The 12,289-nt window shown below is 32.3% G+C and overlaps 1 protein-coding gene and 1 long non-coding RNA gene across 2 annotated transcripts in view; one reads left to right on the forward strand and one right to left on the reverse strand.

Annotated features, from left to right (window-relative positions):
• MESR6 (misexpression suppressor of ras 6) overlaps window positions 1–12,289 on the reverse strand; it is a 697,505-nt gene that overhangs the window by 265,788 nt on the left and 419,428 nt on the right. The gene's annotated exons all lie outside the window — the stretch shown is intronic.
• The window catches only part of LOC105144969 (uncharacterized), a 57,618-nt gene that overhangs the window by 25,503 nt on the left and 19,826 nt on the right, over window positions 1–12,289 (forward strand). The gene's annotated exons all lie outside the window — the stretch shown is intronic.

The raw sequence follows: 12,289 nt of genomic DNA on the forward strand, positions 1-12,289 counted from the left end.
GTCGTTCCACTTATGCAGAGAATTGATTATTGATTAAGAAATTTACAAAAAATTTTTTTAGCCTTCCGTATAAGTTTCTTTCATAAGATTCTTTACGTCTTTTTTTCCCAAACTTTATAAAACGAAATAATTACAGGAATTCGCAAAAAGATATAGAAGACATCGGAACACTGGTGTCTCTGTGTATAAACTGTTTTGCCGATTTCCGCTCGACATGGCCGAAGAAACGTACAAACGAATTATCGTTGTTCTCGTGAAGATGATTATGCTTCGACATTCCATCGCGTTTGCCACGTCAAGCGACGTTCCCGCCGTCCGTTTACGTCCTGTCGCCATTGCCACAGACTTCATCGTCGTGGTAAAAACGATTGGAACATCCGAGTTAGACTCCGATTAAAGAAAGAGCTAATTAATGATTAGCGCGTCGCATCGAAAATAGCGACCGCTTCTTCGTCGAGATGCTGGAAAGAAAGGAGGAAAATGAAATAATATCACGGAATTTTGTTTTTGTGATGTATGACACTAGACAGAAATTCCTGCTCGTAACATCTCCTTAGTTAACGCATCTCAAGAAACGCTTCTAATAACTATTTTAACTGGCTCTATCGAAAATAATTTAAAAATAATTTATTTTAATTTGAAATATGCAATTAAAACGATATCAAAATCAAATAAAAAAATTCAATTAAAAAAAGAAAGTTTAATTTCATTTTTGTTAAGAAAAATAAAAGACCGATCTCTTTCTGTAATGTGTGACTCTAGACAGAAATTTCTGTTTGTAACAGTCTCTTTAATTGACGTACCGTCGAGAAATGTTTTTAACAAAATGAATATTTTAACTGGCTGCCGGAAATAGATTGAAAATTATTAAATTTATTTTAATTCAAAATATAATTAGAACGAAATCAAAATCAGATATCTGATCAAAATTAAATTGGGAAAAATTTAATTCTAATTTCGTTAAGAAAAGACGGACGACATCGAAAAGTACATAAAAAATATATAAAATGTCGCGGAATTTTGTTTTTATAATGTATGACACTAGACAGAAATTTCTGCTAGCAATAGTCTCCTTAGTTAACGTAATCTCGAGAAAGCTTTTAACAATGTGAATATTTTAACTACCCACCGGAAATAGAAGGATTTGAAAGTTGTTAAATTCATGTTAATTCAAAATATAATTAAAACAATATTATCAAAATCAGACATCTGATCAAAATTGGAAACAGAAAATTTAATTCTATTTTTCATTAAGAAAAGACCAACGTCAGTGTCGTTGGAAAATATATGAAAAAAAATATTAATTTCTGAAATACATTAAATAAAACATTTAAATATAATACAAATTAAAAGAATATTCTGTTATCATATTGATACATATAAAGGTACGTTGGAAATACATTATCTTGTACATTCCACGCGAAACATTACAAATGGATTAATTAATGAATCGAGCATGCAGGAAAGAGGCGTGGTTTTTTCATATACATATATATATATATATGTATACAACTGCATACACATTTTCATATTCGTACCTGGGCCACCCGGAGTTCACGTCGAACGCATCAAGAATCTCATGGCCCCAGCATTAATTATTGAGCGATCACTGCTATATAATTAATTGACCGATCGACCTCCTTCCTGGCAGCAGATATGAAAAATGTGATGCGGCCAGTGCATAACTTCATCGTGTGTGACATTTCTTAGAAGGAATAAAAAAAATCGATGATTTATCGTTGATTGTGTAGCATATGACGAATAAGTAACTGCGTAAAGAAAAAATACGAATGCAATAAATAACGTCGGTTGCAGTTATATATGTGTTCCGATATCAGTTATTGACAAAAACCTAATATGTAAATTAAAATGGGAATAAAAGCAATAATCATTCTAATATTATATATGCAACTAAATTTATACATTAATTTTACTTATATTAAATAAATAATTAGAAATTAGCAAGTTGACACAAATAAAAATATGTATCGTTATCTACATTGCGCAATCTATTGGAACACTTCACATTTCTTCATTCAGTACCAAATTATAAATCTAAATATATATCTCTCTTTCTCTAAATTCTTTGGAGTGGAATCTCACTCTCTAAAGAGTGAAAATTGAATCAGTCTTAAAAAAGTGTAACTCAATTTTCAATCTTTAAGAGTGAGATTTCTGTACTATTTAAAGTGTCAATACACTAAAAGTTTTAGAAAGTGTATACATATATTGGGTCATTTAAAAAGTATCCGCGATTTTTTCATTCAAAAATTGAACAAAAACCGCGGATACTTTTTAAATGACCTATATCTATATTCTTATCAAAATTTGATCGATTCAGACTTGAGCCGTTAAGATCGGATAATTTCGAGTATTTACAATTGGCCAGTTCATGTACAGATATACATATATATTTATATACAATATATGGGGCGATCTCGCGCTATGTACACGTACATGGCACGAGACATTACCGTGTCTTTTGATAAGTAGATGAAATGTGTGCGACTGCAAATGCGGCTAAAAATATCAGACATCTCGCGATGCGCGATATCTGTCGTCTATCGTGATTAAAAGGGAACGTCCGGTTTTAGATGAACGAAGGAAACGCAGCGTCCTTTTGCAATATCAGTCCAGGCTATAAAGTCGTTTCACAATTACGCGATGCCTGACAGGTGTATGGTGCAACGCGAAACGCTGAAAGGTTTGTCGGTTGCGCGAAGCAAGAAGCGGTTGCGGAGAGAAACGGAAAAAGAGAGAAAGACAGTTTGTAGATGCACATGCTAGTCTTGTAGATCGTGGGCCGAAGAAAGATAGAGAGTTGAATGGATAAATGAGAGGCGGCGGGTGCGAAGGAAGCGAGCGCGAATAAACGAGATAGGAAGATGAAGATGGGTAATCTCGAAAGAATGGGAAAGAGAAAGATGAAGGACGAGGCAAGGAATAACTTAAAGACAGAGAGGAGAGCGAGAAAACAGCGCAAGCAAGGCAGAAGTGGAACATAGATAGAGTAGGAGACAAAGAGTGATGAAGGGCGAAGTGAGCGAGAGAGAAGTTAAGTCGCAACAGTAATCGGAGGAGTAGAGAAAGAAGAGGAGAGAGAGAGAGAGAAAGGGAGGGAGACAGAGGGAAAGAGATCGGGTCACCGACCCGTACGGAAATAGGATCGAAACCTTAGGTAAACGTAACTTTTCCTCCGGGGCGAGTTCAGGCCGTTCGGCGCGTTTGGAAATCCGCCAAAGAAATCCAGGAACGCCATGTACCGCCACACCATGGCGTTCCACGATTTCCCCCGCGGCTCGCCACGACGTGCCGTGCTCCTCGATCCATTAGCGCGAATTGCGGCACTGACTAAGGTAATTGGACAGCTTCGAGGAATAATAATAAACGATATGTATCACACTCGGGGTGAGCCCGACCGCGAGCGAGCAAGTGTATGCAACTCCGGATCCGGGGATGAGGATCTGATTGGCGCGGAATAATTGACTTTATATACACTATAGCGTAACACTCGTGTAAAGTAACCACCGAAGAAAGGAAAATCAAGAACGGTTGTTGATTTCTTAGCTTCGTAACGTAACACTGAAGTAGTAAATCATGGCTTGGTATATACCGAAATATTAGAATTAACGAATTTTGAAAGAAACACTTGATTCATGTATTGTCTATCTGTCTGTTAACTTAAGTTTATTTAAGTAATCTGTGTCGCAAAAATACTGTACTTGTTCTTTAGAGTGGAAGCTCACTTTAAAGAGTGAAAATTGAGCCAAATCTTAACCCTAGTAAGCCATTCATGGGTTCAACGTACCCTGTGCGATTTTTTACATTGCTATAACTCTTTTATAATACACTTTTATAATAATTTGAAGACCCGGATTAAATTTAAATTACATTTTAGATTTTTTTCTCCAAAGTGATCATTTCTTACGAATTTTTCCAGTAACATTTCTTTAAAGCATTGTAATTAATTGAAAATAAAATATTATTTATTTGATTCACATTTATCTATCTTTGTCTGACTTCGAGGTATAAATTTTACACGTTTTGAGCTAAAAAATACGTATTCAGTCGAGAGATATGACAAAGTTTATATGAGTAAGGTTTCACAAACTCTGATATTACCGGGAAAGTAACCAAAAATAACAATGACTAGGGTTAAAAAAAAGAGTGGCTCAATTTTCAATTTAACAGTGAGCTTTTACTTTTTAAATTAACAATTCACTCTAAAAGTTTTTTTAGAGAATATCCTATAAAGTAAATAAATTTGCAGAGTGTATAAAATCTGTACAGTTTAAAATTAAAAATTCTTTTGCTGTGATTCACACACACACGCTTGCATTCTCCTTTTTAATTTCCTCAAAAAGTCATTCGATTATTATAGTAAATAATTTTCTTTACGTAAATACTTTGAATTACGTAAATACCTTAATAACTTTTGTAAAAATTATGAGATATTTTAATTCGATCTCATTTATTATGTAATTTTTATTTCTTCGCAATTATTATTAATGAGAGAAATAGAAGACATACGTTCTCTTACAAGAAAATTAAAAAATATGAATTATTTTGTTAAAGCGTTGATTGTTCGAGGTACAACATTATATTCATTATGTATGCAATTCATACTAAAAATAAACCTCTAAACATTCCCTTTTATAAAGTCAAAGATCCTAAAGTATAATATTATTTTTATGTTTACTTCTCCAGAAACACAATTTTCACAGGTCGTGAAAACATTACACGAGGATAAGTTCTGCACTCTATAAGAATGAGGAAAAACTGCCGGCGCGATAGTGGCAGGCTTTGTTAACAGGATTTTCTTGCACGCGTGCATTTGCATAAAGGCATCTGAGGAGAGTCGAGGTGAAATCATGCGCGCGATACCGCGCAGCGTGGTAAAGCACCAAGAAAGTTGCACAGTAGCTTATCGCTTGGCTGGTATCTCGTTGTAAGGAGAGATGCTCGTCGGGTAATCTACATCGTGCAGGAAGAGATCGCGCGCGGACCGGGTCGGTGTAGTACAAAAGTAGAAAGTCTTTCTCGTATAATACGATGACCCGCCACCTTCGGTTCAGGAAGACCCCGCCGTACTCTCCTAGGGTGTGGGGAATATCGTGGTTCCTTGGGTAATATAGTAGTGTTATGTAATATATAGAAGATGTGCTTATGTAGTGTTACTCAGGAAGAATCTTTATTGTAAGAAATCTCGCGTTCACGACCGATTAATAAAAAAAGTACTTCAGGTCTCCTTACTCATTGTTAAAGAACTGCAAATATATAACGACTAAATAGCATATTCCAAATGCTTGAAGATGCTCTCTCATTTATTTCTAATGTTTCTCTTGATAAGATATTAAGAAAGATATTAAATATATGTCTATAAGATGCTTATCAAGGCAACTATATTTGTCACAGTATTTTCATTGTATCAAGTTTAAACTTACATGAAATTATAAGTACAAAAACGTAACTGCGTTATTTCCTTACTTAATAAATATTAATTAGATATTGTATTAGCAATTCGATGGCAGATCTATCTCAAATATAATGTAAAAGTATAAAGAAACGATATCCAATAAATAATAATGTGTAATGTCATCTTCACTCGTCTATATAAAAAATTATCAACGGTCACGAGGTATAATGCGCTGGAGGAAGATATTATTTCAGATATGTCTGGTACCCGCAAGTACCTGCCACCGAATACCGGTCAAACGACATCGGCGACGGGAGAAAAACAAACTCCCTGAGTCAGATGATCAATCGTCATGGCATCAATCGATCGAACCATCGATCACCCATGACCTCGCGTCATTCTCGTTGCTATCGAAGATTCGCGCATTCACTTCCGGTACCGATACCGATGGCGAACAGATCTGCGATTGGCAGACTTCGGTTACGACGAATCGAACCGAAGAGAAACCGATCGTGAGTTTTGTTAGATTAGGTGTGGATGCTTTAATGGAGCCGTTAGTTAAGTTTAACTACCACGCTCACGGCACGCCAACTGCCTCTTAGATCGGATAAGAATGAAACCTTCTCCATCCAGTCTTCTAAAGCGGAGTGGATCTTTTCGAAGCAATGTATATGGCCCTCTTTTAAATGGTTTTCGTTATCAGAATGAATGACTGAGAGATAAGTCGCGTATGATATTCGCAAGGCTGGATGCGCATTCGACCAGCTCGGCGCAGGTGTTGCAATATTGCTACATGGTCATTAATTTGCAATGAAATAACTTTGCACGGCGCTTGATCGCCGAGAATAACTAACGAGCACTCTATCATCGTTAGAAATAGAAAGTGTTCCAAAGTTACTAATTGCGTGTTACACAATCAGACTGGAAGCACCGTAATTTCTCGCAGAAACGCGTCAGAGACATAAACCATCAGACGGGGATATAAAAAAGAGCTTCCTCGAGAGACAGGAAGCTCGATCAATCAACGAATGCTGGCATACACCGCGTGGTTACCAGAACCCCGAGATACAAAACGGGGTCTGATATGGTGGAAGGAAGGTGGTGCAATGTCTGCAGCTGACCTACTTCGTCATAGCACGCTGCGCGGTACATATCGGTGAAGAAACGACAGAATGCTACAAGGACTTTCACTCGGAAGGCTCGTTCCTGAGACACAACCGGGAGACCGACTCTGGCGATCGATTGTTTTCGAAAGGTCGCCGCCCGGTCCTCCATTAACGGATTTCCATTAGGTTCCTCTCTTTCATAACGGCGTAAAGGTCACAACAGTACTTGTGCCGCCTTCATGATTTCGGACAGGCTGACATGATACAATGAATAAACTTACACAAGAACGTATACGATATGATTAAGCGATTTGTTCAAGCTATTTAAGTTTAACATATCTACATGTCTACATATCAGAAATTAAAAAAACATTTAGTATCTAAATGCGTCTGAAAAACCTTCCGTATTTTAAAAGTTTTTATATAATTTGTTTAATAAAAATTAATAAAGAATAAGAAAATTAAATATTGGTTGGAGTTGCAGAGTTGAGAACGTTATTTCATAAAAGTAACCCGTTACTGTTACTTAAAAAGTAATGATTAGTTGCTCACTTCGTTATTTTTTTGTAACATTAAAGTAAGACATTGGATTTAAAAATTATATTATTAATAATAACATTATTAATAGTCGATAATTAATTGTAAAAAATCAATATTATAACTCAAAATTCTAAGTTGGTTTTACAGCAAGTTTTTCTTTATATTAAACTCTTTTATCTAATAAATCTTCGATAATATTTTAAAATTAATATTAATATTTTTATTTTTTAATATATGCTCAGCTTTATGAAATTAGACTGTAATTTACACAAATGCAGATTTTAATAAAAATTTTTATTAAACATTGTTTTTAAACCTTAATGTCGTTATTAAGAATGCATTCCTTCAATATTCACTGCCAATACTGAAAATGTATATGTCACGTTACATATATTACAGATTTTCAATGTTGGTATTGAAATGATTGAAATATAAAGTACAAAACATTTTTCGATATTTAAATTTCTGGCATAAAATACGTCTAGCCAATTTAAATTAATACGATCTATTAAATAATTAATAAAGATAATAACGAACGTTAAAGTAACGTAAATGTAATAAAAAAAGTAATGGTTGAATTCGTTACTGTTACTGTAAAAAGATAATGGTGTTATTACCGTTAGAGATAGAAAAAAGTAACGAAGACGGCAACAGCTTTACAAGCAACGCGTTCCTTCTCAATTGGCAATACATTTGTTATTATTTCTATAAAATCTATGTACTTATTTATTTCTTTATTCGAAATTTAGACAGTATTCTTAATCTATTAGTAGTCAGCAAAATTAAGTTATTTTTTATTTTATTTTTTTGGTACGTTTAATGTTACGTTTCATGCCATTTCATGTTACTCTCTATAAAATTAATTCTAAGGTCAACAAGTGCCTTTCCTTATTTTACTTTATTGTGTTGAATATCAATTTTATTCATTAATTAGTAGTGAAGATAGAAAGAGATAAGACAAGGTTAACATATATCCTTCCTTCCTTTCAGTTCTTAGATGGAATCTTCTTTCAAATCGTTTATCGGTGCGTCAAATCAAAGTAAACGCTAATTCTTAGATGCAAAATATAATAGTTTAATAACTTATTTTATATGTGTGAATTATTGATATGGGGATGACTCGAGTGAGTCTCAGACCTCTTAATGTTGTTCATCAAGCGTGAAACAATCCGAAGATGAGTCATGGCGGTACCAGCCATTTTCTGCTTCTTCTGCTTATGAGAAATAAAGATTTTATCATATACGAACGTAGTGGAAAAAAAGATTTTATGCGTACGCCGACAGACGAACAATGAACCGCTTACTAATTATCCGCATGGTGTTGCACGGAGAATAGAAATATTCCAGTATCAAGAATTTTTCATCCTTTGATATCAGTATGAAAGTAAAATGTATACATAGTAAATATATATAAATTGTATAATAAAAGTGGTATATGTATAAATAAATGATTCTCTCTAATCATATCAGAAAATATATTAAAAACAATTAAATCGTTTTCCAAAACCATCAAAATTTTTTGTGCTAAAATAAATTTTGAGAGTATATAACAAACGCCCCCCCCCCCCCTCTTTGAGAAAATATTGAAACATTTGTTAGATTAATCATTTTTTTAGAAATAGATTTCTGCAGTTCTGATTCATATCTTCATATTTTTGTAAGTTTTTTTAAGTTTTAAAATTTACTCTCTAAATTTCTTGGAGCAAAATCTTTTTTGGAGTGAATTTCACTATAAAAAAGTTAAAATATTGACATTAATGAAAAAGAGTGAAAAATTTATATTCTTGAATAAGAATGCCAGATTTTCACTCTTTTTTGGAATAATATTTCACACTTTTGGAATGAAATTTACTCCAAAAAAGAAGTAAGAAGTAAATTATTTTCTTTTGGACTAACTCTCATTTCAATAAAAGAGTAAAAATCTGTCAAGAGTGTTTCTTATTCTTTTTTCAATAGTGAGTATGCCCGATGAATACAAAAATTTGTAATTGAGCTACAAATTATATTTATTCAAAATTTTCACGTAAACAAAAATGTAATCATGTATTCATTCAAAATTTTGGATTTTTAAAAATATTTATTCACAAAAAAACTATGATTATTTAACGAGTATTCATATTCATTTAAGTATTCAAACAAAATATAAACTGAAAAAGAAAACTCTAATAAGCAATTGTTATTCTTTAATTGTAACCGGCAATTTGATGATTTTTTTTTTAATAAAAAAAATGAATTTTATTTATTTTTGTTCACAACTAAGAAAATAATATAAACAAGGCCATAGGAATCAACTGCAAGTTGTTTATTATATAATCCGAAGTACAAATTTAATTATTACAATTTTCGTACGTTTCGATTCTAAATTTAAGTCATCTTCTTAAAAATATAATAAATAAATACATGTAATAATACCACATTTAATATAACAATAATGCAAATGTCACCATAAATCTTTGATGGTTTTCTGTATGCGATCCTTCCGGTAAGGACATGAGACACGAGCAAGTTGTCCAACACAGTTTTAATACTGAGGTAAGATAAAACTCCAGCTGAAAATTGTTATTGAAAGATTTTTTAAGATATAAAATGAACAATTGTGATAAAAAAATACTCATCTCATATCTCCAAACAGGTCACAAACAATCTTGTATACTCATCAAACCAGAAGTGTGAAATTCGTCACAAATTAAAAAGTTAAAATTTGAATATAATAAATCGAGCGAACATTTCTTGTTAGAATGACGTTCGGTCATATAATAAACAAAATGTAAGTAAAAATGATCAATCTTAAAAACAATTTATCATATCTTATTAAGTATTTCACTGTAAGCAAGGCTTAAGATGTCAGTGTCGATTTATAGGTTTAAACCATTTTTCTGTCTATTGATGTACATCATTTCCGATATCAGGCGCTTATTGTAATATTTTCTCTCTCTCTCTCTCTTCCTTCCCTCTCTCCCGCCCTCCCTTCCTCCCCCAACCCCCCCCTCTCTCCCTTCATTCCAGAATTTCGATATTTTCCCAATCAAAATCGTGACCATGATGAACCTAATCATTAATAAAATTCCATCTGATCGATAATGATTTAATTGTTACACCTATTGGAACGTTGGTAATCAAGAATACAATGACCACCAAATTAAAACCAGAATTAATTTTAATATTATTTTAATATAATTTTTTAACTAGTCAAAGCTGTTGTTAATGCTATTCGGAGCGTTCAGTATATTTTTAATCCCAACATTTTAATCGATTACCATATTTACAGCTTTTGTTTTTTAAAAATTACTAAACATAATTTAAACATAGAATATAGAAATGCAGTGGCTTTTTAAAGTTTTTAATATATTTAAAAAAATCGCAAAAGCTGACGTCCAATATGTGGTTGGACGTGCGAAAAAGATATTTTAAACTTTGGATAAATAGCAATTTAAGTTCTGTTTAAAAAAAGACCTTAGAAATATAAAGTCTCACATCTTTTTGGATCCCATCTGGACTCCAAGGTGACCCCAAGGTCACGAAAGTTAACTTTCTCGATATATTTATCTTCGTCTAACGCGAAATTACCTTACCCAGCTTTCATAAAAAGCTTCAGAGCTTCTTTTACGAAAAGAATCTAGATTTTATTGTTGAGATTTTATTAAAAAACGATTATCCATTGAAAAAATCATTTTTGACGCCACGACTAAGAGGACAAAAATTTTAATAATAGATTCAACTCAAATAAAAAAAGATCTTTTGAGGTAGAGAAGGAAAATTTGAAATGATTATCCATTCTATTTATAGAAAGTATTTTTAATAAAAAAATTTGATTAATGGACTTTGCCAAAGAGTTTCCTTTTTTTATTTGAATAAATTGAAACAGTTCATTAAGGTGCATAAGAATTCTCTTTCGAAATAAATCAAAAAGAAATGTTGTTTACAAAATCAATTGTAATGACCTTACCGGAAGAGTCGTATATAGAAAACCATCAAAGATTTGTAGTAACGTTTGCGTTGTATTAAATGCGGTATTATTACATGTATTTATTTATTACTATATTTTTAAGCTGAAGATGACTCAAATTTAGAGTCAAAACGTACAAAAATTGTAATAATTAAATTTGTATCTCGCATTATAAACATCTTACGGTTAATTCCTACTGTCTTGTATATTATTTTCTATATTGATAATTGCGTATTAATTAAAGGAGTCATTTAACTTGTAAGGTTAAATTATTTCATTATCTTTTTATTTTTGTCACTGTAATATTTAAATTTGATGAGGAAACTTAGAAATTAAAAAAAAATATTTTAGAAAGCAATACATTTTTTATTTATAAGTACAATCTATTTGATATAATTTTACATAAGTCTTTATTTCAGATAACATATAATAATTTTATATAGTAAGATTCTATTTGAGATGATATATCCTCAACTTGTTTAACTATAATATATATCGTGCCACGTCACTAATCTACCATCTGGCATCACTGATGAAAGATTCCTCTGCTGGTTCATTGTTTTTACAAATTTCTGCTTTCTCTTGCAGGCTTACAAGCTATGTGAAGATAATACAGAGTAAAAGTAAGTACGAAAACGAAAATATTTGTAATCGTATTGAAAAAATATTCATTTAAATGGAACGAAAAAATATTTATTCGTTTCTCGACAAATAAAAAAGGAGTATATTCAAATGAGTATTTTCATTCTTTATTCATTTATTTGAATATTAGATGCTCGATTCATCGGGCACACTAAGGTCTAACTTTCCAATATATGGTTAACTAAAGATTAAACCAACAGATTCATCAATAAAAATCATTCACGAATTTCTTGGTTACCTTTAATGTTTAGGTAACCATATATTATGAAATTGGGCAATATTTTAATTCTTTTGAAGTGAGATTTCACTTCAAGAAATTTAGAGAGTAAAAAAACTAAGTTTTCTCTAGAACTTTAAAATCCAAAAGAATGTTGTATTTATGTTGTAGTATTTATGACTTGTATGAAGCAAAATAAATTTCTCATATATATGTGCATGGATTTTACTTTTTGCCGCAAAGAGCATTTAAATTTGTATGATCAACTACGCTCGGGCATAATGTGGCAAGATTATTATTTAAATAGACGTAAAGAAACCAGCTGTTATGCTGGGTTGGCGCCGCTTGGCAATACGCTGAACAACAGTATAAACCATGGATTGGCAAGAAGGTGAGGTTTACCGCGGTGCCACTCTCCGGGG

Source organism: Acromyrmex echinatior, chromosome 3, assembly GCF_024713525.1.
Source record: "Acromyrmex echinatior isolate Ae372 chromosome 3, ASM2471352v2, whole genome shotgun sequence".
Lineage (NCBI taxonomy): Eukaryota > Metazoa > Arthropoda > Insecta > Hymenoptera > Formicidae > Acromyrmex > Acromyrmex echinatior.